Raw genomic sequence first — 23,195 nt, 5'->3', positions numbered from 1 at the left:
TGCATCCTGGACACCCACTGGTAGGTCCAGAATGGGGACAAAGGCTCCTGAGGAAGCATGGAAAGAGGATGCCTCAGACACAGGGACCTTCTCAATGTTTCCAAGACATCAATTCCTGTTTCTGAACCGACTGTTCTTCCAAAAAAATTGCGATCCTTAGAATCTGCTTGAAGCCTGCAGGATGTGGCACTTAGCACTTTGCTTTGCTTAAGGAAGGAGGAAGGTCTGCATTGGCAGGATCGTTCAGCCCTGGGCTCTGCCTGAGTCTGGAGTTCTTCCACGTGTGGGCCATGCTATGTTGCCTGAAATGTATGCCTTCCTCCCAGCCTCCTCTCCAGAACCAGGCCTATGACTGTTGTGTGCCCTTACCCTTCGGGGACCACACTAGCCAAACGCAGCTCTGATTTGAACAGGGCCTGGGCTCTGCCCAGAGGCTGGAACTGACTTGGTATTCTACAAGACACCTTGCTGACTTTTTCCCTTTTTCCTTTGGCTGATTCCACAGTGACAGATGACTCATACTTTCTCTGAATTTCATTTTTTGAGGAACCTATGCCCTTTGGGGCAGAAACTGGGATATCTTGCTCAGCAGGGTCTCTGCTATTCCTTTGTCCTTCACAGACTGGCTCTTTCCCTAGTTGTGGAAGGTCACCCTTCTTGTATTCCTTTCTGGATTGTCTCCTAGTTACTGGCTGCTGGATGCCTCATTTTCTTCTGATGGGTCTAAATTGGCATCCTAGATCTTTCTTAGGGTCTGAAACTTAGGAGGTCCATGTTTCTGCAATCCTAGGGCTTGCCCTCCCCTCTATGTGAATATATAACACCTGGGAAGGTACCATATTCCCCGGGTGCATGCTATGGGGATGGGGCTGTGAGCCATTAGCAGCCAAAGTACCCAACACAGGGAGCACTTCAGTGGCACAGTTATGAACCTGGCTTTCAGGCTTTACCTTGTTTTGAGCTTGCTATTTATTTATTTATTTGACTGGGGCAGGTCTTAGTTGAGGCACGCTGGATCTTTGTTGCCGTGTGTGGGATCCTTGTTACAGCATGCGGGGTCTTTAGTTGTGGCATGCAAACTCTTAGTTGCAGCATGTGGGATCTAGTTCCCTGACCAAGGATCGAACCTGGGCCCTCTGCACTGGGAGCGTGGAGTCTTAGCCACTGGACCACCAGGGAAGTCCCTGTTTTGAGCTTCAACTGAGAAGAAAGTTGGTGTTTAAGGCATGGTTTCCCTAGATTTTGGATTACCAACAGTCATGGTGCAACGAGGCATTCCTTGGTTATTAGAGCCCATAAACTACTCAGATTTCCAGTTAGTATCTGGGAGCTTCCTAGCTCAATGGTGCTCAGAATATATCTTCATTTTTTTCTTTTGAGGCATCATGGACGCTGCAGCCCTAATTATACTATTACTTTGGAAACATCGGCCCTTGAAGGCACCGCTAACACTACCTTCCATATCTCTACTCCATGAGGACACCTATGCTATGGCTGGAGTCTCCTGGGGCACAGTTTTCATTCTTATCTTTGGGTTCATGGTCTGCTGTCGCTCAACTTATAGTTAGCTCTGGGTCACCCTGTTGGCCCCCAGCTGAGTCATACTCTGCTAGGTTTTTCTCTGTTGCAAAGTATGAGGGTTTTAAAATGTATTTGCTCCCTTCGCTAGCCTGATGAGTCTGTGCAAGACCACCACAAATATGAAAGCAGGAGCACCTCATGCCTCTGGACTTGCTCACCCCTAGGAGTGGGTGGTCCAGGGTTGGTACTTCATTTTTTCTGATTATCCATTTTCCCTAGCTCAGTTGTTGAGTGAGTCTCCCCTGAAATGTGGATGATTGAGTGGGGGAAAGATAGCTTGGTGAAAAGGCCAGGCTTGAGCCTCTCTCATCTGATACCATAGTTTTATGAATCCAAGGACCTTCAGAAGTAGGCCCACTTTGCCGCTCACGAAAGCAAGTGAAATAGATGTTTGGCTTCTGGTGGTATTCTCCCTTGGGCCACTCCAAAATTCCCTGAGTGACTCATCAAGTCCTTTTTTGTCTCCCTCTCAGCACCAGCCCCATGAGTGAGTGAGTCTTCATTGGATAGCTTTCTGAGCCCCTTGATAGGTTATTTTTGGACCCCTCTTCAGGTTATTCCTTACCTAGAATTATCTGGATCTTCTAAACAGAATACTGGATGCTTCAGGTCAATCCTCTTGAGATCCTTGTTTCTCTGGCCCTTCATCACAGAGGGCTGTGAGAGTCCTTGTTGCCTCTTCATCTGTGAGGTTCCTGGTAATTAACCTCTAGGCTGTATTGGTGCCAGTCTCTCGGATGCTGAAGGCTGACCCCTCTCTTCTTCTTTGAGCCTAGTTTGAAGGTGATACACAAGTTGCTTCCACATTTCCCTGTTCAAAACAAATTCATCAGGAAGGTTAGAGGTATTCTCCATTTTCTGTAGCATACTACTTCCTTAGTAACTGGATATTGACCATGAATACACTATCCTAGGATTCTGGCCCACATCTCAGAACCATGGGAGAATCACAAAGGGGTCTCCAGGGTTGCGGGGGGAGACAAAACATGATGAACCTACAGACCATCCACCACCACCCTCATTTCTCCTATCAGATCCCCACCACCCATCCTGAGCCTATTAAATCCTTACAGCCTTCCCTGGGCCTTGTTATTTTCCAACTTCAGCCTTTCAGCTTGTATATGTTGGTATGTGTTGGGGTCAGGACTTGGAAGGCTAAATATACATACACACAACACACACAACATATGTACATACATATACATATTTACCAAATATACATACATGTGTATGCATATACATATACACGTACACACCCCATGCACACATACAAGCCCACACCTTAGTAGAATTTCCTATGTATTCCACATATATCCAGATATTAGCTCCATTGATCTTTACTCCTTGGCATTTGTGGCTTTAACTTCACCAATTCAGTAGTCTTGAAAATCTGGGGCTTTCCTAGAAAGTTTTACTAATTCTCAGCAGTTCACTCCCTTAGAATCTCCTCTATTCTCATCTCAGTCTTCCTAACATAGTATATTTTTTTTCTTGCATTAACCCAGACATAGACCTCAACTCTCACCATGCCCCCCACTTCGAGTTTACCCAAAATGTTATATTTGCATACACACAGCAAATCAGTAAGCAGAATAGCCTCTGTGTTAAAGGTGCTAGAAGAGAAAAAAAGCTGGAGAAAGGTGTGAGTACCCCCATAGCAGATCATGTAAATACTCTCAGCCATTGTTTGCCATTCTTGTCCTTCTCAGAATGCTTTGCCCTGAGACCTCCCAAAACTCCCCCAAGACACTTCCCAATATTAAAAAAAAATAGTGAGAGAACATATGTGTATGTGTTTGCCATGTGTTCCAGGCCTGTAACAGGTTTGAAATACAGCATCACTGTTAAGATCACAAACTGCTCAAATCAAGCACCATCTAAAGTATTTGCCTTGATTTCCTCATTTCCCTCTCTTTCTGTTACATTAGCCATGGGAGGACATCTAAACCTTTCCCACTCATAGGATGAGCATTTATTAGTGCTGTCTTACTTTCTTTGCCCAGTTTCTCCTGCAACAGAATCTTCTCCACAGATGCTGTCCCCTCCCAAATTCTTGGATTTCAAGCTGTGCCCCTAATCTGTTCTTCCTTCACTGCAGGATTTCTTTCCGTATGGAGAATTTCCTCCACACATCCTATCATCTCTGCCACTGTCAGTGATAAAATGACCTGACCCTGATTGGCCCTAAAACCTCAGGATGCCCCCTATAGAAACACCTTTGCCTTCTGAGTCTGAAGGAATTTGTAAACTCTAGAAAGATAATATTAAGGTGATATAAAGGGCTATAAAAATGGCCCATCAACTTTGTCCTGCAAAAGTATCAGTATCATGAAAGTAAAAGAAAGGCTGGAGAACCTTTACAGATAAAAAAATATGAAAGATATTTGATGACTAAATAGATATAGCCTGGATCTTAAAGTATAAGGCGTACTAATAGGTGAATTAACAAAATAGCAATACAACCAGCAGATTAGATTAAAGTTCTGTATACATATTTAGTTCAATGAAGTTAGTATCTGTTCTACAGGTATAACAGGAAATATCCCTTTTATTTATTTATTTTTATTGGAGTATAGTTGATTTACGATGTTATGTTGGCTTTCTGCTGTACAGCAGAGTGAATCAGTTATACATATACATATATTCCCTCTTTTTTAGATTATTTTACCATAGAGGTCATTACAGAGTATTAAGTTGAGTTCTCTGTACTACACAGGAGGTCTTTATTTTTAGTTATCTATTTTAGGGAAATATCCCTTGTAAAAGAAATAATGAAACATGGTACCTGTCTCAGATGTTCTAGAAGAAGAATAATGTGCATATGTATAAAGAAAGTAAATAGGACGAAATGTTACGAGTAGGTTTTACCAGTTGCATCGTGTCCACGTAGAAAAGATATGTTGAAGTCCTAACCCCTAGCACCTTGGAATGTGCCTTTATTTGAAAATGGGGTTATTGCATATGTAATTATTTAAGATATGGTCATTCTAGAGTAGTATGGGCCCCTGATTTAATATTACTTTTCTTTTCCCAGAACAGATTTGTTTATTCAATAGCAAAGAGCTGAAAAATGTCCCACAAAGGAGCAGAACCTGACCCAAGGCCTGTGATGCATCTCTACCCCACAGAGGTGCCAGCTGGGCCAGGTAGGGCTGAAGGCAGCAGGAATGGGAGGCCCCACCCCAAGAGGGCAGACAGGCATGGGGGATGACGTAGTGTAAGGACCAGGCAGGCAGAGCCCTTTCAGGTCTTGTTGAGTGTCCAGAGCAGATCCAGAAGGCTGAGGGGGTCGTCAGTGGGCTGGGTAGCCCACAGACCTTGCCCATTATGGACCTGCAGAAAGCCATAAGCCGAGGGCCAAGTGAAGACACAGAGGCACAAAGGGAGAAGGCCGTGGGAACACAGAGGCAGAGATCGGTGTTTATGCAGCTGCAAACCAAGGAACACCAAAGATTGCCAGCAACCCCTCAGAAGCTAGAAAGAGACAAGGAAGCAGTCCCCTGCAGATTTCAGAAGGAGCGTGGCCCTGCTGACACCTTGATTTCACACTTCCAACCTCCAAAACTGTGAGACAATACACTCCTGTTGTTTTAAACCACCAGGTTTGTGGTGCCTTTACAGCAGCCCTAAGAAGCTGTTGAGTAATACAGTAGGTGAGTGTGGGTAAAGGGTTTAGAGGTGTTCTTTACTATTCTTGCAACTTTCAGTATGTTTGGAATTACTGCAAGTTAAACAGATTTAAAAAATAGAAACACACACACACACACACACACACACACACACATACATACATATACACACACTCCGAAATGGAAAGTCTTTTACCACTTTCACTTTCATCACCCTCTTCTGAGTCACCATCATCTCTCTAGACTATTGCAGTGCCTTGTCATCGTTCTCCTGCTTTGATGTTTGCCCACTCGCCCATCAGCATTGTTTAGTTTCAGCAAAGTGTGATCTATTTAAATTGTGTGTGAAATCATGGCACTTCTCTGCTCAAAGTTTTGCAGTGACCCTCCATTTCACCCTGAGTGTAAACTGAGGTCCTTATAATGACCTACAGGTTTTTATGGGATGTAGCCCCTTAATTTTTTCTTCTACTACTTTTTCTCTCACTCTGTTCCAGCCACAGTGACCTTGAACATGCCAGGCACTGGCCTGTGTTTTATTTTTATATTTTTTTTTGCGGTACGCGGGCCTCTCACTTCTGTGGCCTCTCCCGTTGCGGAGCACAGGCTCCGGATGCGCAGCCTCAGCGGCCATGGCTCACGGGCCTAGCCGCTCCACGGCACGTGGGATCTTCCCAGACCGGGGTACGAACCAGTGTCCCCTGCATCAGCAGGCTGATTCTCAACCACTGCACCACCAGGGAAGCCCTGGCCCATGTTTTAACTTTCGTTCTCTGAATCCTCTAATTGACTTACTCTTTTACACATTTAATTCTTTCAAGTCTTTGCTCAAACTACATCCTGTTTAATGTCTTTGGACACCCCTATTTAGGAGAGGACACTGCATCCTCTCCCCAGGAGTGTCTCTAATAGTCCCAGTCCCCCTTCCTGTTCTGGGTTACCTTCTGTCATACTGTTTACCTTGCTTATTGACTCTTACGGATTACTGTCTGACTGCCTCCGCTATAATATAAACTCCTCAAGAACAAAGGTCTTTTTTGCTGTATTTTGCTGTATCTCAAATGCCTAGCCCATAGTGGGTGCTTAGTAAAATTTGTTGAATGAGTGTCATGTTAAATGAAATTGATTTAAATCATACTATTACATTGGTAGGAAAATCTTAAAGTAAATATAAATTTAGTAATCACTTTCTCTCCTACTTACCTGTGAAATAATCTGTCATTTTGTTTGAAAATACATAGCTATACCAATAACTCTTTGCAGTAATAGATTATTGGTAAGTAGCCCTAATTACTTAGAGTAGAATTTTTTAAAGTATAATAAATACAGAATTCTCACTCTATTCTGCAGTGTGGATCTTCCATCATTCTTACAATCCTATTTTATAAAATAGTCTTTTCAGAGGAGCTACTTCCTTAGTCTACTCACATCTATTCTCCTGTCTCTTCCCGGCCAGTTATTTCTTTGACATTCCATGATCTGAGAATATTATTAGGAAGCTGTTGGCTGCAGGTAAAAGTAAGCCCTAACCTACCAGGCTTAAAAATTAGCATCTTGGGCTACCCTGGTGGCGCAGTGGTTGAGAGTCCGCCTGCCGATGCAGGAGACACGGGTTCGTGCCCCGGTCTGGGAAGATCCCACGTGCCGTAGAGCGGCTGGGCCCGTGAGCCATGGCCACTGAGCCTGCGCATCCGGAGCCTGTGCTCCGCAACGGGAGAGGCCACAACAGTGAGAGGCTCGTGTACCAAAAAAAAAAAAAAATTAGCATCTTTATTATTTTACCTAAAAAGAAGCTCTGGGATAAGCAGGCTCTAAGTTTGGTTAGTTTAGTGTTTCACTGACTTCATCAAGGGACTAAGTTCTTCATTTTCACTCAGATTTCTTCAACATACAGTTTTTCTCCCATTAAGGAAGCAAAGAAACAAATGAAAAAGAGATCCCAAATTTAGCCACAGTATGCAGGCATATCAACATTAAAAAAAGAAAAGGGATTATTTCTTTGTGTGTGTTTCTGTTGATTAGTAAGGAAACTTTTCTCAGAAGTTTTCATCGACTTTTCCATATATCTTATTGGATAGGATCGTGTCATATGCATTTATTCAAACTAGTCACTGGTGAGTGGAATGAGACAATTAGGATTAGGTTACACCAGTGGGTGGCAGACTTCTTCTGTAAAGGATCAGATAGTGAATACTTTAGGCTTTGCAAGCAATATTGTCTTTGTTGCAGTTACTCAATTCTGCCAAAGGAGCGGAGAAGCAACCAGAGATACATGTAAAGGAATGACATGGCTTTGTTCCAGTAAAGCTTTATTTGTACAACAGATGGCCCACTTTGCTTCCCTGGATGAGACAAATTTGGATTTATCCCTTCTTCACATCCTTGAGTTTGAGAAGAAAGAGGTAAATTCTCAAACAAAACCCATGCTCTTCCTCTAAGTCAGAAAAGGATAATGTCCAATGAATAAGCAATTAGCTGTATGTCCTACACAAGGGCCTTCATGTTAAGTTTGAGATTTTCTTGCTATAAAAATAGAGATATGTAAAAACTCTTTTAAAAAGAAGTTAAGAAATCTGTGGTTGAGTTCTGAGAACCAGGATGTGGTAGTTTCCTACCCCATGTACTTAAGTTAGAGATGAATATTCAAGGAGGTAGTTATCCAGTTTTACTCCTTTTAATTTTTCTTTCCAAAATACAGATGCACCGTTATAATCAACCCTAAATTTCTCAAATCAGGACTCAGAGAAGGGGAAGATTATGCTCTAGTAATGCTAGTTTCATTGGTGATTTTGTTTAATGGGTCAAAAGAAATGTGGTAAAACAAATGAATACAAATTGCTGAGATGAGACAATTTAAAGATTACCACTGAAAACAAAATAGAGAGCATGAGGGAGTATATATGTTAAGAAATGTTGAACAGATTTTGTTTATATTTTCTTGAGTGCCATCTTTTTCACTCATGATGCTACTCTAATAATAGCATGTGCATTGTAAATAGAAAATATGATTTGTCAGGAAATTGACTTTCTTGTAAAATTAAAGTTTCATTGTCATATATTAATATTTGGAAATAATTGTTATTCTGATGCAATATATAATACTAACACCTACAAGAAAAAAATACGGGAGGAGAATTAGCATGTGTTCCTTTTTTTTTTTTTTTTTTTTTTTTTTGTGGTACGCGGATCTCTCACTGTTGTGGCCTCTCCCGTTACGGAGCACAGACTCCGGATGCGCAGGCTCAGCGGCCATGGCTCACGGGCCCAGCCGCTCTGCGGCATGTGGGATCTTCCTGGACCGGGGCACGAACCCTTGTCCCCTGCATTGGCAGGCGGACTCTCAACCACTGCGCCACCAGGGAAGCCCAGCATGTGTTCTTAAGTATTAGTTACTTATACAGGGCAGGAAGTAGCTGACACTTTTTAGATGCTTAACAGTTCTGGATCCATAGTATCAGATACGCCCTCCACTGACAGGTGTCATTCTAGGAACCACATGGTTGTCCAACTCGTGGAGAGTTGCGTTCAGAAACGGGTGAGTACTTTCCTAATATTTCAAGATAATACTTACAGTGACAATCACCTAGTTTGGCTTGAAATAATCTGAAGCTTCTTGTGAACCAACTTAGTTCTGGAGAGAAAAATCACTGTCTTGCAGACATGTTCTTTAATTGTCAGGGAATAAAAAAGTCAACTTTCTCAGTGAATTGTCGGAAAGAATTGTGGCATTATCTGCTGTTGCTAAGCTTTTAGTAAGTACTCGTATGTGTTTGTTTGATCTCCTTTAGAGTATAAATGACCCCCAGTTTCTAGAGATGGCATGGGAATAAGTTTGTTTCTGTAGGCCCTGTAATCAGTAGTATCTGACCCAGCCTTAGAAGACACTAATTTATATAGAGCTCTATCATCTGTAAGTTATATCCTGTAAAGAAAACAGGCTGGAATTAACACCACTTTGCTGTTTTTTAGGCACCTAGGTTTTATGTCTTACTTGGAAAGACGTATTCTGAGGTATGTGTCTGAAGGGCTGGAGATGGAGAGAACAAAAATTGTGCCAGAGTGATTTTTGAAACGGCCAGCTTGATATTCTTGCTTTCCTGTGGACCCTACCATGAATCCTGATTTCTGTTATGGACTTTGAATTATTTCACTGGTAGGCCTTCTGGAACATATGTGTTCTTTTATTCATTGGCTGCTTGGTAGATTCAAAGGAACCTTCTTTCGTTTGTTCATTTCTTTAATCTTTGTATCATTTGTTCATCACTTCATTCATTTGTTCAATACAGAAAGTATTTGTTGAGCATATACTCAAGCACTTGATCTCTGATTTCTTTTCCATTACTTTCGTTGGTATCATTCATTTATCATTCCACAAATACTAGTGCCTACCATATGCCAGGAATAAAGGGATAGAGACAAGTGATAATACTTGTGAAACTCCTGGCTTAGTTGACTGTGATGTCTTCTCTGTGAATCACTCCTGTCTTGTCTGTGCTCTGAGCAGTGATCCACTTCTGACCTGTGAAAGATTCGTACGCTGGACCTCTTCCACTAGTAAACTGAAGCACAGCCTTTCATGAAGTTATAGCAACTTTTAAGGAATCTTCACAAGTTAGCATCACTTCCCTAGTTCTCATTTCAAACTGGCTCCTAGACCTCTACTGCTTTTTATAGATTTCCATGGATGCTGTTTACGTGGATTCATCCTGTGTATATAGTGGAGGTTAACTGCCCATTTAAAAATTCAAAACACTGTCATTCCCTTTTCATTCCTTCTTGGTTTGCTAGCTTGAATTAATTGATTGTTTTTTTATGAAAGAAAAATCAAGAAAGAGCACATCTGAATTATTCTACAGTTAACACTTATTGAGTGAATACCATGTGCCAGGGTGGTGACGCTGCATTTCCTGGTAATCCTCAAAATAATACTTCAGGGCGAGGGTTAATTTCTTCATTTTATAGATGAGGAACCAGAGACTCAGAGATTTGGTCACTGTCTCATGTTAGTATATGTCATCAATGGTCAGATCTGGATTTGAACTTAGGGTTTTCTGGCATAACTTTTCTAATCTTTTAATGCTTTCCTAAGTAAAGAGTATCAGTCTTGTGAAAAAAGATGAAAGCTGGTAGGTACATACTTTTGAAGATAGAGGGTTTTCAATAATGTGTGAATTCTCTTGAGGGAATAGTGCAGCAGATATTTTGGTTTCCCACATGGGGTTCTTGACTAGTGACAAATTCATACAGAACCATAAATCTGTACTCCTGTCATACAAGGAGGAAGATGTATTTGTCTTATAACAATGTTCTTTTTAGCTTTGGAAAATTTTAGGTTTATCCTGTGAACTTGGTTGCTCTCAAGTTTATTACCATTTGAAATACATATTTTCTCACATCACAGCAAAAGAAAATAATGCCTTTGGATGACTCATTTTTAATATTCAAACAGAATAACACATAGAATTCAAACTGGTGTCAGTTTTCAAGTTGGTATGATGCTATTTTTTAGCCAGTGCATGCAGAATAGGCAAGTGTTTATATCATGCAGATTTGTACTAACCCCATAATAATTTAACTTATGGTTGTGAAATCATACAGTGGATATATCCTATCTGAATCACAAAATACTTATTCTAGTTAAACCTCTTCCAATTTTTATTTCTAAATATCCAAATTTATGAATAGCTTTGGACCTCTGAATCAGCATGGAGTCAGTCAAGAAGAAAAAAAGTACAGTCAGAGAAATCAAACACTTCTACTCCTCCCTCCACCCATCACAGTCATCAGGGACTTGCATAGAGTGTACTTGAGACTTAATTTGCTTCATTTTGATTTTCATTTTCAAAGCTATTTCTTTTCCAGGCTTCCCATTTCGCTTTATTTGAAAAACAGCTCTTATCATTTTAGTCATTATTGTCACAGATTCCAAGTTCTTAAATTATGCTGATCACAAAAGATAGCAGTTTTATGTTCTCATCGCACTCAGTGGCTGTTCCAGTATCCCATCTGAGGGGCACACTGGCGATGTTCAACGCAGATGACAGCTTTTGTTCTGAGCAAGCACACAAAGGCAGGGCTGGGGAAGCTGAATCACATGTCACTCACACAAGAAAGGAGTGTCACTCCGGGTCATGCAGCCCGTGGCCAAGAGACGTCAGAATACCTACAGCAAACATATAAGCAGCATAACTAGCTCAGTCTCTAGCCGGTAGCACCCCTCACTTGGCATTATTAATCCAGGCGTCCTAAAGGCAAAGTGTTGACAGTCTGTAGTTGGCTGAAATACATATTGACCTATGCTTTTTTCAAGATGCAGCTTAAGCTCACCTCCTAAATGCAGGCTTCTATGATCCCACCCTCTACTTCTTTCTCTTCCACTGTTTTGTGTCCGTACCATTGTTTTGGGGTTTCTCTCGTGTGCTTTTAAAAAATGTGTGTGTGTGTGTGTGTGGGGTGTGTGTGTGTGTGTGTGTGTGTGTGTGTGTGTGTGTATGAGAGAGAGAGAGGAAGGGAGACATTCTCCCATAGATTGTGAGCTTTTCCACTGCAGGGACTCCCGCCTTATTCACCTACTATCCCCCTGTCCCTACCTTTTTTCTGTTACAAATATTTTTATGAATTGATGGCTTTGAAATGACTGTTTTTTAATGGTATAATGGAAAGAGCCCTCTGGATTCTGGTTCTGACTCCATGACTCCTTAGTCATGAATACCTTTATTCAACATGATTAATTAATTGAGTGCCTACTCTGTGCCAGATTGTTTCCAGCCCTGGGAATATAGGAGTGAACAAAACAGTCAAGATACAGACTAGACATCCTTTCTGTCCTAGGGTTTGCACTTTATGGAGAAGACAGATGATAGATAACACATGAAAATAGTCAAGACAAACATCAAGTGAATGGTATGCAGAGAATTAAAATAGGAAATGTGTAAATTATTATTTTAGGTTTGGTAGTTAATTAACTGAGATATAACAAAATCAACCATGAAGGTCAGGGAAAAGGAATTCATGACTGAGGCAATAGTTTATGCAGGGACTCCAAGGCAGCAATGTACTTGTCATATTCTGAGAATGTGAAGGAGATCACTGTGTCCAGTGTCCTTGGTGAGGGTGAGATGACAGAGAGATAAGAAAGATGAATGTTTGGATTTTATTTTTAGTGCATTGGGATAGCATCTTAGGTTTCAAGCCGCACAGTGTTGATATTCAGTTTTTTTTTTAAAGTATTACTCATGTGGAATGTGGAGAATGGATTTGAGAGGGGGGAAGAAATAGTAACGGTGCTAGATGGGGCATTATTGCACCAGCCGAAGCAAGTGATGGTTCATAGGTCTAGGTGGTGGTAATAGAGGTGAAGATGGGTGGATAGATTTGGGGATATGTTTGAGGTCAAATTAAATATTTACTGATGGTTTGTGGAGGCTAAGTGAAGAAAGGAATCAAAGCCTTTGTAAACATGCGTAAGTCACTTAAATGTTTCTAGTGATGGACCCCTCATAAAATCCTAATTATAGATACATCAGTGGTTCCCAGCTGGGGGTGATTTTGCCACCATTCCGTCCTCCCCAAACCCTGGAGACATTTAGCAATATTTGGAGACAATTTTAAATAGCACAGCTGTGTATGGAGTTGATGCTACTAGCATCTAGTGGGTAGAGGCCAGGGACGATGCTATGCATCCTCCATTGCACAGGGCAGCTGCCTCCGCAAAGAATCCTGTGCCCTCAAATGTCAGTCATGCTAAGGTTAAGAAACTCTGAAGACATCTACCCGCCTCACAGGGCAATTGTGAGGATTTACTGAAATAATATGTTGTAAAGCCGGATGGAGGTTTTAAATTCTATACACAGTTTTGTTTTTTTTTTTTTTTGCTGTACGCGGGCCTCTCACTGTTGTGGCCTCTCCCATTGCGGAGCACAGGCTCCGGACGCGCAGGCTCAGCGGCCATGGCTCACGGGCCCAGCCGCTCTGCGGCATGTGGGATCTTCCCAGACCGGGGCACGAACCCGTGTCCCCTGCATCAGCAGGCGGACTCTCAACCACTGCGCCACCAGGGAAGCCCTATACACAGTTTTATTGATGCCACAATTTTACAATATCTGTTGAAGTAAACACAGTATATTCTTGCAGTTGAGTAATCAGAATGATCTCTTCTCTTCTTGTCCTGAATGAATGTGGTGCATTTTGAGTGCGGTACTTTGGGCAGTAGCCCCATCAGCCTTCAGTAGAGTAGCAGAGAACTGAAAAAAATTTGCTTCCAGGTTTCTTTTGACTCTACAATAGCTACAATTTTAAATTGTGTTGCAGAAAAGTGATGATAAAATTCATTGGAAATGAGTTGCAAAGTAAACTTTTATTTTTAAGAGAAAATGGTGGGTAGGAGAGCGTGAGACTTGAGGCGCAGTGTGCTACCTTTCCCCCTGAGAAATGGCAAGGGAATTAATTAAAGAAGCTGACGAGAAAGCAGAGTCATGAATAGAGTAGCCAGTTCTCCATGCCTTCTGTCTCCAGCACTGAGCATCCACCCCTTGCTTTGCTCTGCACCAAGCTCTTGTTGGTAACCTCCCACAGGACAGGGTGCCTCCCTGCGGGAAGTTAATGCCTCCAAATGAGGGGAACAAGCAAGCCATTCCTGTAATTAAGAACACTCCCTACAATGGAAGAGAGGTTAAAAAAAAACTGCCTCAGTGTGTTTTTAATTGGGTACAAGATAATATTGGTAGAAGTTTAAAATACTTAAGCAGCAGTAAATATTCAAGGCAGTCGTTGAAGTAGTCAATGGCTAGGTGAATGCATTCATCAGTGGGCAGAGCATCGCTTAATCAACAGTTCAAGTAAACAAGAGGAGAATTAAAAATGCAGAACTTAAAATACAGAGAATTAGCAAAGTTGCTAATTACATACAGGTTCTTTCTTACTCCAGGCATTGACTGTTTAAAGTTTGGTCAAAGTGTTGCTAAAAATAACCAGTTATCAAGAGATTCATTCATTTTCAGAAGGCCTGCTTACACGAAGAATGATGGCCAGGTCCAGCAGATAGCTTAGAAGTACCCAAGAATGAAGTGTTAGGAGGTGACCTCAGAATGTAAAGCCTGAGAATCCTTCAGCTGGAATGTGCTGCTGACAAGAAAATGATTTTTTTTTCATTTTTAGTCTTTATGACTTTAGAGTTCTAGGCTTTTATAGAGAGCATCTATCAGTAGACAGCCACATTCATAGTAATATGCTGATACTGACATAATGCATGATTTTCTTCATTTAACAAATTCTTACAATCCTCTAACAAATTCCTATTTAAATCCTTTCAACTTATTATACACCTGCTAAGTGTAAAATATATTAAATTGGTTTAAATATTATAGGGGAGGCTATTTTCAGTATCTCCAACTAGAAGAACAAAGTTCTTAAGCTGTGTAATAGGTTTGCTTGTTAAAATGAGACTCTATCCTAGAGGCAGTTTTATTTTGCTTTTTGAAGGAAATATGACTTTTTTTTCACTTCAAAGAGCAGCTTCTCGTTCTTCCTCTAGCTTCAGTAGCCATTAAGCAGTTCTTCATTTTGAAGGATATATATTGATCCTAAGACATTGTCTGGTTGGAGAAAAACAGTGCATATTTCTAAGGTTTTCTGATGTCAAGGCTCCTAGTCCTTAAAGTAGCAGGATAACCAGATTAATATGTTGTTGCTTATATTTTCCTTGGAAGAGTCACAGAAATGGGGGTTAGAAGTATTTGTTCTAATTTCAGCATTGTTACTACTTACCTCTGTGGCCTTGGGCAAGTCATTTACCTTGAGTTTCAGTTTACATGCAGGGATGTTAAAGTAGAAAGGGTCAATTTGTTAAGTGGACTTGAAACCTGATGGAGAGTAAGAATCATACCCAAATGGATTTGAAACCTGAGAGGAGTGTTAGAACCCACTGAATTTAGGTTTTTCCAAAGTCTCAGGAAATGCATTCTTTTACACCATTCTCCTGGTATTTGTGAATCACTGAAAATTCATTCCCTTCAATTTGCAGACAATAAAAATGTAAGGTTCAGAGAAACTAAGTAATTTGCTCAAGGTCACATAGCTAGCTAATGGTGGCACTTGGACTTTAAATGTAATCTGCTGACCTGCAAAACTGCTTATTCCCCAATTTATTAGCTGCTTATTTAATCTGGGGATGACCATACCTTTTTGAGTAACAATCACAATTTAATATAAAAAAATACACAGACACACACACTCATACACTAAACAAACTGGGTATAAAGGAAATATGTATAACATAATAAAGACCATACGTGACAAGCCCACAGCTAACATCATAGTCAATGGTGCAAAGCTAAAAGCTTTCTTCTAAGATCAGCAGCAAGACAAGGAAGCCCACCCTCACCACTCCTATTCAACATAGTACTGGCAGCTCTAGCTAGAGTAGTTAGGCAAGAAAGTAAAAAAATAAATAAAAGACATCCATGTCAGAAAAGAAGGATTGAAACTGTCTCTATTTGCAGATGACATGAGATTATATATAGAAATCCCTAAAGACTGCCAAAAAGCTGTTGTAACTAATAGACAAATTCAGTAAAGTTGCAAGCTATAAAATCAATATACAAAAATCAGTTGCATTTCTATACACTAATAACAAACTATCAGAAAAAAAATCCCATTTATAATTGCATCAAAAAGAGTAAAATAGGGACTTCCCTGGTGGCACAGTGGTTAAGAATCTGCCTATCAATGCAGGGGACATGGGTTCGATCCCTGGTCCAGGAAGATCCCACACGCTGTGGAGCAACTAAGCCCGTGTGCCACAACTACTGAGCCTGTGCTCTAGAGCTTGTGAACCACAACTACTGAGCCCGTGCACCACAACTACTGAGCCTGCATGCCACAACTACTGAAGCCTGCATTCCTAGAGCTGTGTTCTGCAACAAGAGAAGCCACCGCAATGAGAAGCCCTTGCATGGCAACGAAGAGTAGCCCCCACTCGCCACAACTAGAGAAAGCTCATGCACAGCAACAAAGACCCAATGCAGCCAAAAAAAAAATAGAAAAGAGTAAAATACTCAGGAATTAATTTACCAAGGAGATGAAAGATCTATGCACTGAGAATTGTAAGATATTGATGAAAGAAATTGAAGAAGACATAAATAAATGGAAAGATATCCTGTGTACATGGGTTGGAAGAATTAATATATTGTTAAAATATCCATACTATCCAAAGTGATCTACAGGTTATTTGCAATCCCTATCAAAATTCCAATGATGTTTTCTCACAGAAATAGAAAAGGCAGTCCTAAAGTTTCAATGGAATGGCAAATGACTTCAATAGCCAAAGTAATCTTGATAAAGAAGAACAAAGCTAGAGGCATCACACGTCCCGATTTCAAGCTATATTGTAAATCTATAGTAATCAAAACAGTGTGGTATTGGCATAAAAGCAGACACATAAACCAACAGAACAAAATAGGAAGCCCAGAAATGAACTCAGGCATATATGGTCAATTAATTTACAACAAAATAGCCAAGAATATACAATGGGGAAGGGAAAATCTCTCCTATAAATGGTATAGGACAACCACATGTAAAAGAATGAAACTGGACCCCCTATCTTACATCATACACAAGAAAATCAACTCAAAATGGATTAAAAACTTGATCATAAGACCTGAAACCATAAAACTCCTAAAACAAAACATAAGCGGTAAGTTCCTTGACATTGGTCTTGCCAATGATTTTTTGGATTTGACACCAAAAGCCAAGAGTACTAGTTTCCCAGGCACATTGACCCAGCATTAGAAGCTGACACCATTAGAAGTCATTCTGCATCTACACTCCATGGGATGTCTTCATTCTGTAATTCTTTGGATTTTATTAAATTACATCTTATATGGCTTGGTTTGGTATCACAGAAGACTGCAAGAAAGAAGAGACACGACGGTCCAGAGTATAGGGGATAAAAGGCAAGAAAGTCTGATAATGAGTGGATGGAGTAGGGCAGGTAGAGTAGCCAACAGGACAGGAGAGAGCTGTGTGTAAGCGGTTGATTAGAGAGGTTCTCTAGAGAACAGGAGAAAGTGTCCAAATTCTGTGGTGTTTCATATGGTAGATTCTTCCCCAAGGGAGAGCTGTCACTATTTCTTTATCACTACGTTGTTGAATATAACGAGAATCAGACACAACTAACAGTGCAATAAGAAGAAAAACATGAATGTGCAGTGTCCTGGAACCCAAGTGAATAAAGTGTAAAGGGATGATCATTCACGTCAGATGCTGGTGATAGGTCAGGTAGGATGCAGCCTGAATAGTAGCTGGAGATTTATATCTGCTATATTTAAATAGAGCCAATTCAAAGAAAAAAAAAGAAAGCCAAGGCAATAAAAATGTAAATTGACATTACACTAAAAAGCTTCAGCACAGCAAAGGAAACCATCAACAAAAATGACAACCTAGAGGATGGGAGAGAATATTTACAACTCATACATTTGATAAGAGGTTACTATCAAAATATATAAAGAACTCATAAAACTCAATAGAACAAAGAAGCAATTCAATTAAAAATGGGCAGGGGAACAAAATAGACATTTTTCCAAAGAAGACGTACAAATGACCAATGAGTACATTAAAAAGGTGCTCAACGTCACTAATCATCAGGGAAACGCAAATTGAAACCACAGTGAGATGTTACCTCACATCTCTTAGAATGGCTATTATCAAAAAGACAAGAAATAACAAATGTTAGCGAGTATGTAGAGAAAAGGGAACCCTTGTGCACTGTTGATGGGAATGTAAATTGGTTCAGCTACTGTGGAAAATAGTATGGAGGTTCCTCATAGTTAAAAAAAAAGTTACAGTTACCATGTGAACCAGCAATTTCACTTCTGGGTATATATCCAAGGGAACTGAAAACAGGATCTCAAACAGATATCTGCATTTCCATGTTCATTGCAGCATTTTTCACAATAGCCAAGACATGAATGCATAAAGAAATTGTATATATATATACACATATTCACATATATGTATATACACAATGGACTATTATTCAGACGAGAGAAAGAAGAAAATCTTACCCTTTGTGACAACATGGATGGGACTTGAAGGCATTATGCTAAGTGAAATAAGCCAGATAGAGAAAGACAAATACTGCAGAGTATCATCTATTTGTGGAATCTAAAATAAAAAAGTCAAACTTACAGAAACAGAGAGTATAAAAGTGATTGCCAGTGGCTGGGGGATGGAGGAAATAGAGGTTGGTAAAACGGTACAAACTTTCACCTGTATGATGAATAGTGTCTAAGGAGCTAATGTAAAACATGGTGAATAGTTGCAAAAATATATACAATGTGTATTCCTATATGTATACATTGCCTTTTACATAATTGACTAGGACTTAGAGAGGTTGCTTACTAATTATTCAACAATAGGCAACCTACTTAATTTATGTCAGCTTAGTTTGTTTTCCCCTAGCTCAGAAACCATTATGAGAATCTCAGGTGTAACTAGTCAGAGTACCTTAAAATGGTTCATATAAAAATAAAAGTGTTCATTATTATATTTTATTGGTATCTCTATGGAGCCATAATACTTATCATTTTAACCACCAAACATAATTGTAATGCCTTTATTTTATCTAACTAACCTAAGTGTAGCACTGGTTAATGCTTTCCTATCTGGGACTCAGGAATGTGCTCATTTATTGTGTCCTTGTATTTAACATTTTCCAGTATGTGAAATGAAAGGATTTGGACTACATGATTACAAACGGACTATCTGGTTCTTATCTTATAGAGAGAATATGTATCACTACCTACCATTTTATCAGACCACATTTTGTACAAGACACCATGCTAGGTGTTATAGTTAGACACTGAAAACTGGGGTGCTATCTTTATGATGATGTGATGGCCATTTATGTGAATAATATTCATAGTCTGTCTGTCCAACAAGTGTCGTCTTCCTATCGTATTTCTGAGAGGAATAGATATATAAAGAAAGGAAAAGAAAGCAAAATAGAGTCCGTTATATAAACCTGGGACTTGGGTCAGTATAGAACTGAAGTCTAATATGATGGACCACATGGAAGAATTCATTTTCTCTGGGATAATTAGTCTGTACTTGATCTAGTTGGACCTGCTCAGGTTCATTCTAGAACAGGTGCATGTACTGTCTACCATACACGTAGGTAGAGGGATCGTATTGAGTCAGCTCATTATCCCAGACCGTCACGCTGACAGAGAGAAAAAAGTCAGAACATATCTTGGTGTCCTGACCTTAGAAGCCCCTTGAAAACTTTATCCAAAGGAGACTTGACCCAGTTAATGCCATACAATTGTCCAACTCAGGTCAATTATAGTCCTTTTCCTAGCCAATAAATAGGGTACTGGGCAAAACCCTTTTACATAGATAAGAAAACTAGCATATAGGTTTAAATCACAAGCCCAGAGTTGCTTAGCCAGTTAGGGCAGAATCGATATGTGGACCTGGATATATAGTTAAAATAGAAAACAAGATTTCTCCAAGTGTCTTTTTTTTTTTCTCTTGCAATTTCTTCATACATTTATGTATATGAATGGTATGTATATATTTTAAATCTATATATTCAAAGGTTTAGCCTGTGAATGTAAAAATTGTAGTTTTTAAATTATTAAATTTCATAGGAAATTAAATTTTATAATTTGTATTTGAGGTTTTTAACAATTTAAGGTTTAACAATTGAGGTTTAACAGTTCATTCATTGTTATAACCCATGAGGAGCACTTGTGAATACATAGAAATGCAGAGAAGTGGTTAACTTTTAAGATCTTTGATGTACAGACCTTAATAAGTAGGTGCAGTAAAACTCATATTTCTTGACATATTCATTACTCAGCAAAAAATTGCATACGTCTTTTTAATTATTCACAAACTTACAGTGCCTTCAAATCTTAACAATGAATTAATGCCTTTGATGTTATTATACACATTTAATAAAGTTATATGCAACTGCACAGAAAAATATTATAAGCCTTTCTTTTGCTCCTAAAAATAGATAATTAAACTCCTTCTTTTGCAAATGTAGAATTTGTTCACAGATTCTTCTTGAAGTTTTACACTTTTGTAGTTTGCTGCATGCTGGTTTGTTGGTTAAGCAAAGTAAGACTTCTGGGTGGCTTTTAAAACTGTACACATGCTTTAAAATTAATAAACGTGGTCTTTAAATAAATAATGTTAAATTAAGAAAGAACAATTATTTTTAAACTTTTTTTTTTTCCATTCAAACTTAGGGCACATGAGAAAAATGCTCGTGTGTTAATTTTTGTTTCATGATTGTCCAAGGAGGCAAGGCACTGCTTTGGATAAATTTGACATGTTCAGAGAAATAGCAACCCTGTCAATTCTTGAAGAAACTGTTGGAGTTTGAAATAGTGATTTGCTGAGTGGGTAATTCAGAAAGCTGAGTTATGACAACACTTCTGGTCTGAATAACGGATGTCTCATAATTGTCAGTATAGAATTACATGAAATCTACTTTGAAACTCACTAAAGATATTATTTCATTTATATTTAAGTATTTATTCATTTGTGGTAGATAGGTGTAGATTGGGATATACTTAGGATTTGCTTAAAATAGTCACTGTTTTTTTTTTCCAAATCATGATTTTTTTTTTTTTTTTTTTTGGTGAGGAAAGTTCATGTCAAAATGAATTATCTGTAACATGATTTTAGTATTGTCTTTTCTTATGGCCTGTTGAGTTTAAACAAATTTTTTAGCCTGTTACTCCACTTTTTATTATGTGGATGATTTTCTGTCATATTCAATATATTATTTAATAATAATGTTTTTAAAATTCCTAAATACCACTATTTAAAAAATTTTCCCGATTATGAAATTCAGAAAAGTGTGACCCCTGACTTAAAGTAGGATGCTCCAACCTAATTTTACATTTCTTTGACCATGGTAGGAGCCATGTAGTTTTTCTCCAACTGAAACTTCCACCAGGGACACGAGACGTGAACTGTAGGGACTTGTATATTCCTGAAACCAGTTTGGGCCTCAAATACAACCCGGTTAAGTTCTTACTCAATTATAAACTCCCAAAGGGCAGAGATTATATCTTGTCTTGTTTTCAAGAGCCTAATGCATGTCAGGCTCCTAGTAGCCATTCAGTAACTAATGATGAGTGTGCTTATGCAATTTTAAAGCAGTTTCTCAGTTCTTTTTCTCTGGAGTCGAAATAATAATACTAGAAACACAGAATGAAACAGAAGTAATATTTGTCTCAGCAAAGCGATATGTATGCAGTTCTCGGAAAACTGGCTGTTTCATCCTTTTTAGAAGTGTACAATTATTAAGTAAACTTCTGTACTGAGTGGGTAAGATGGTGTATCCTATGGAAATAACCAGAGAAGCAATCAGCAATTCTGAGAGGCAAAAGTCTCATTTTGAGGAAATGCAAAACAATTGAATACATTTCATCACTTTGCATTTAAAGTAGGGAGGTGATGAATACTTAGAAGAGTATTCCAGCTATTCCAGTCCTGTTTCTTAGCAGGCAGTTATTTTTACTGACGGGTGAGAACATTTCACCTGTATTTTTTTGACAGATGTAAGCTCTTATGACATACCTTTTCCTTCCATGGGCCCTCTCCCCTTCTCCTTCTTCACAAGTGTGGTGTAGAAACAGGACTATTTTGAAGTAAAATGAGGAAGAAGAGAGGTAATCTGTCTCTGCCTGCTCTGCCTAAACCATAGGGAAAGATCACAGTTAGGGTCAGAGCTAATACTGTCAACTTATGAAAGAGCCCACTCATCATGTCTAACTTTCTTTGACAGTATCCACAAAGGTTTCTGTATCTAAGGATGATTTTACTGTCAATATGCAATCAGGTAGGTCAATGTTCATTTCATTTGTGAAGAAAACCACATGAAGCAAATTTCATTATAAAACCTAAAAATCAATATACATTCGTGCCAGTGTTCTCTAAATAATCAATTTGAGTACTCCTTTACCCTGAAATAACATTTTTAAGGATTGGATTTTTACTAAAAGAAGAAAGAAGCCATAGTTACTTTTTCCTTGCACAGTATTTGTATTTGATATTAAGACAGTGATATTAAGAATGACTTTTGGAGTCCGTTTTGTTTTAAATATGTTTATTAGTCAGTTATGGTGTCTATGCAGGTTGACACTGAGTAGAGTGAAAAAATATACAGATGTGTCAATTGGTAAATATCAGAACAGTGATGAAAATCATAGCTAGTAGTGGTTTAATATGCACTGTTTATGGATGCTGTGATAAGACTTTTCTTTTGATTTTTGCATGTAATCTTTATGACAACCCTAGTACAGGAGCACATAGTTTGTGTAGGCTAAATGCCATAAGCTACAACCACCACAGAATAGATATTTTTATTTCACCTAACAGTTTAATACACATGTGCTCTTGTGTGCTCAGTTGTGGTCCACCCTTTCACAGAGCTTCCGAATCCTTTGCTGGATTCTCTGTTGCATCTGACACAAGAAGGGAGAAAGAAGGTGAGGATAGAAAGAATAGTTTTCAATGGAAAAGGCATCTGTCCTTTTATCCATGTTCCAGTGGTGAGAGCTCAGTTATGTGGCTACACCTAATTGCAAGGGAGTCTGGGAAATGTAATCCAGCCATGGGTGCAATGGGGAAAGGAAATAAGTTTACTGAAAAACTAGCCAGTCTCTTCTATGAGAGGGTGTATTCCTTTTTTATAAGTAAGAACCTAAGGCTTAAAGTTCAAATAATATCTGATAAAATCTGGGTGAGTTACGGTAATGCCAGGTCTGCCTCACAGTCCATGTTTTTAAGCACTGCCTGGGCTGGGTGCACCTTACTGTGATTTACCCTGGAGAACATGGTATCTTCCTGATGAAGAGATTAGCCAGAGAGATGCATGGCTAGAATTTTGTTTTGCTCTATGCAGGGTCCTCCAGTAGAACTTGCTGTAGCTCTACTGATAATGCTAAAATCCTAAAGCAGAAGTCA

Source organism: Neophocaena asiaeorientalis, unplaced genomic scaffold (assembly GCF_003031525.2).
Source record: "Neophocaena asiaeorientalis asiaeorientalis breed wild unplaced genomic scaffold, Neophocaena_asiaeorientalis_V1.1 scaffold130, whole genome shotgun sequence".
NCBI lineage: Eukaryota > Metazoa > Chordata > Mammalia > Artiodactyla > Phocoenidae > Neophocaena > Neophocaena asiaeorientalis.
Note: the sequence above shows the minus strand (reverse complement) of the source record.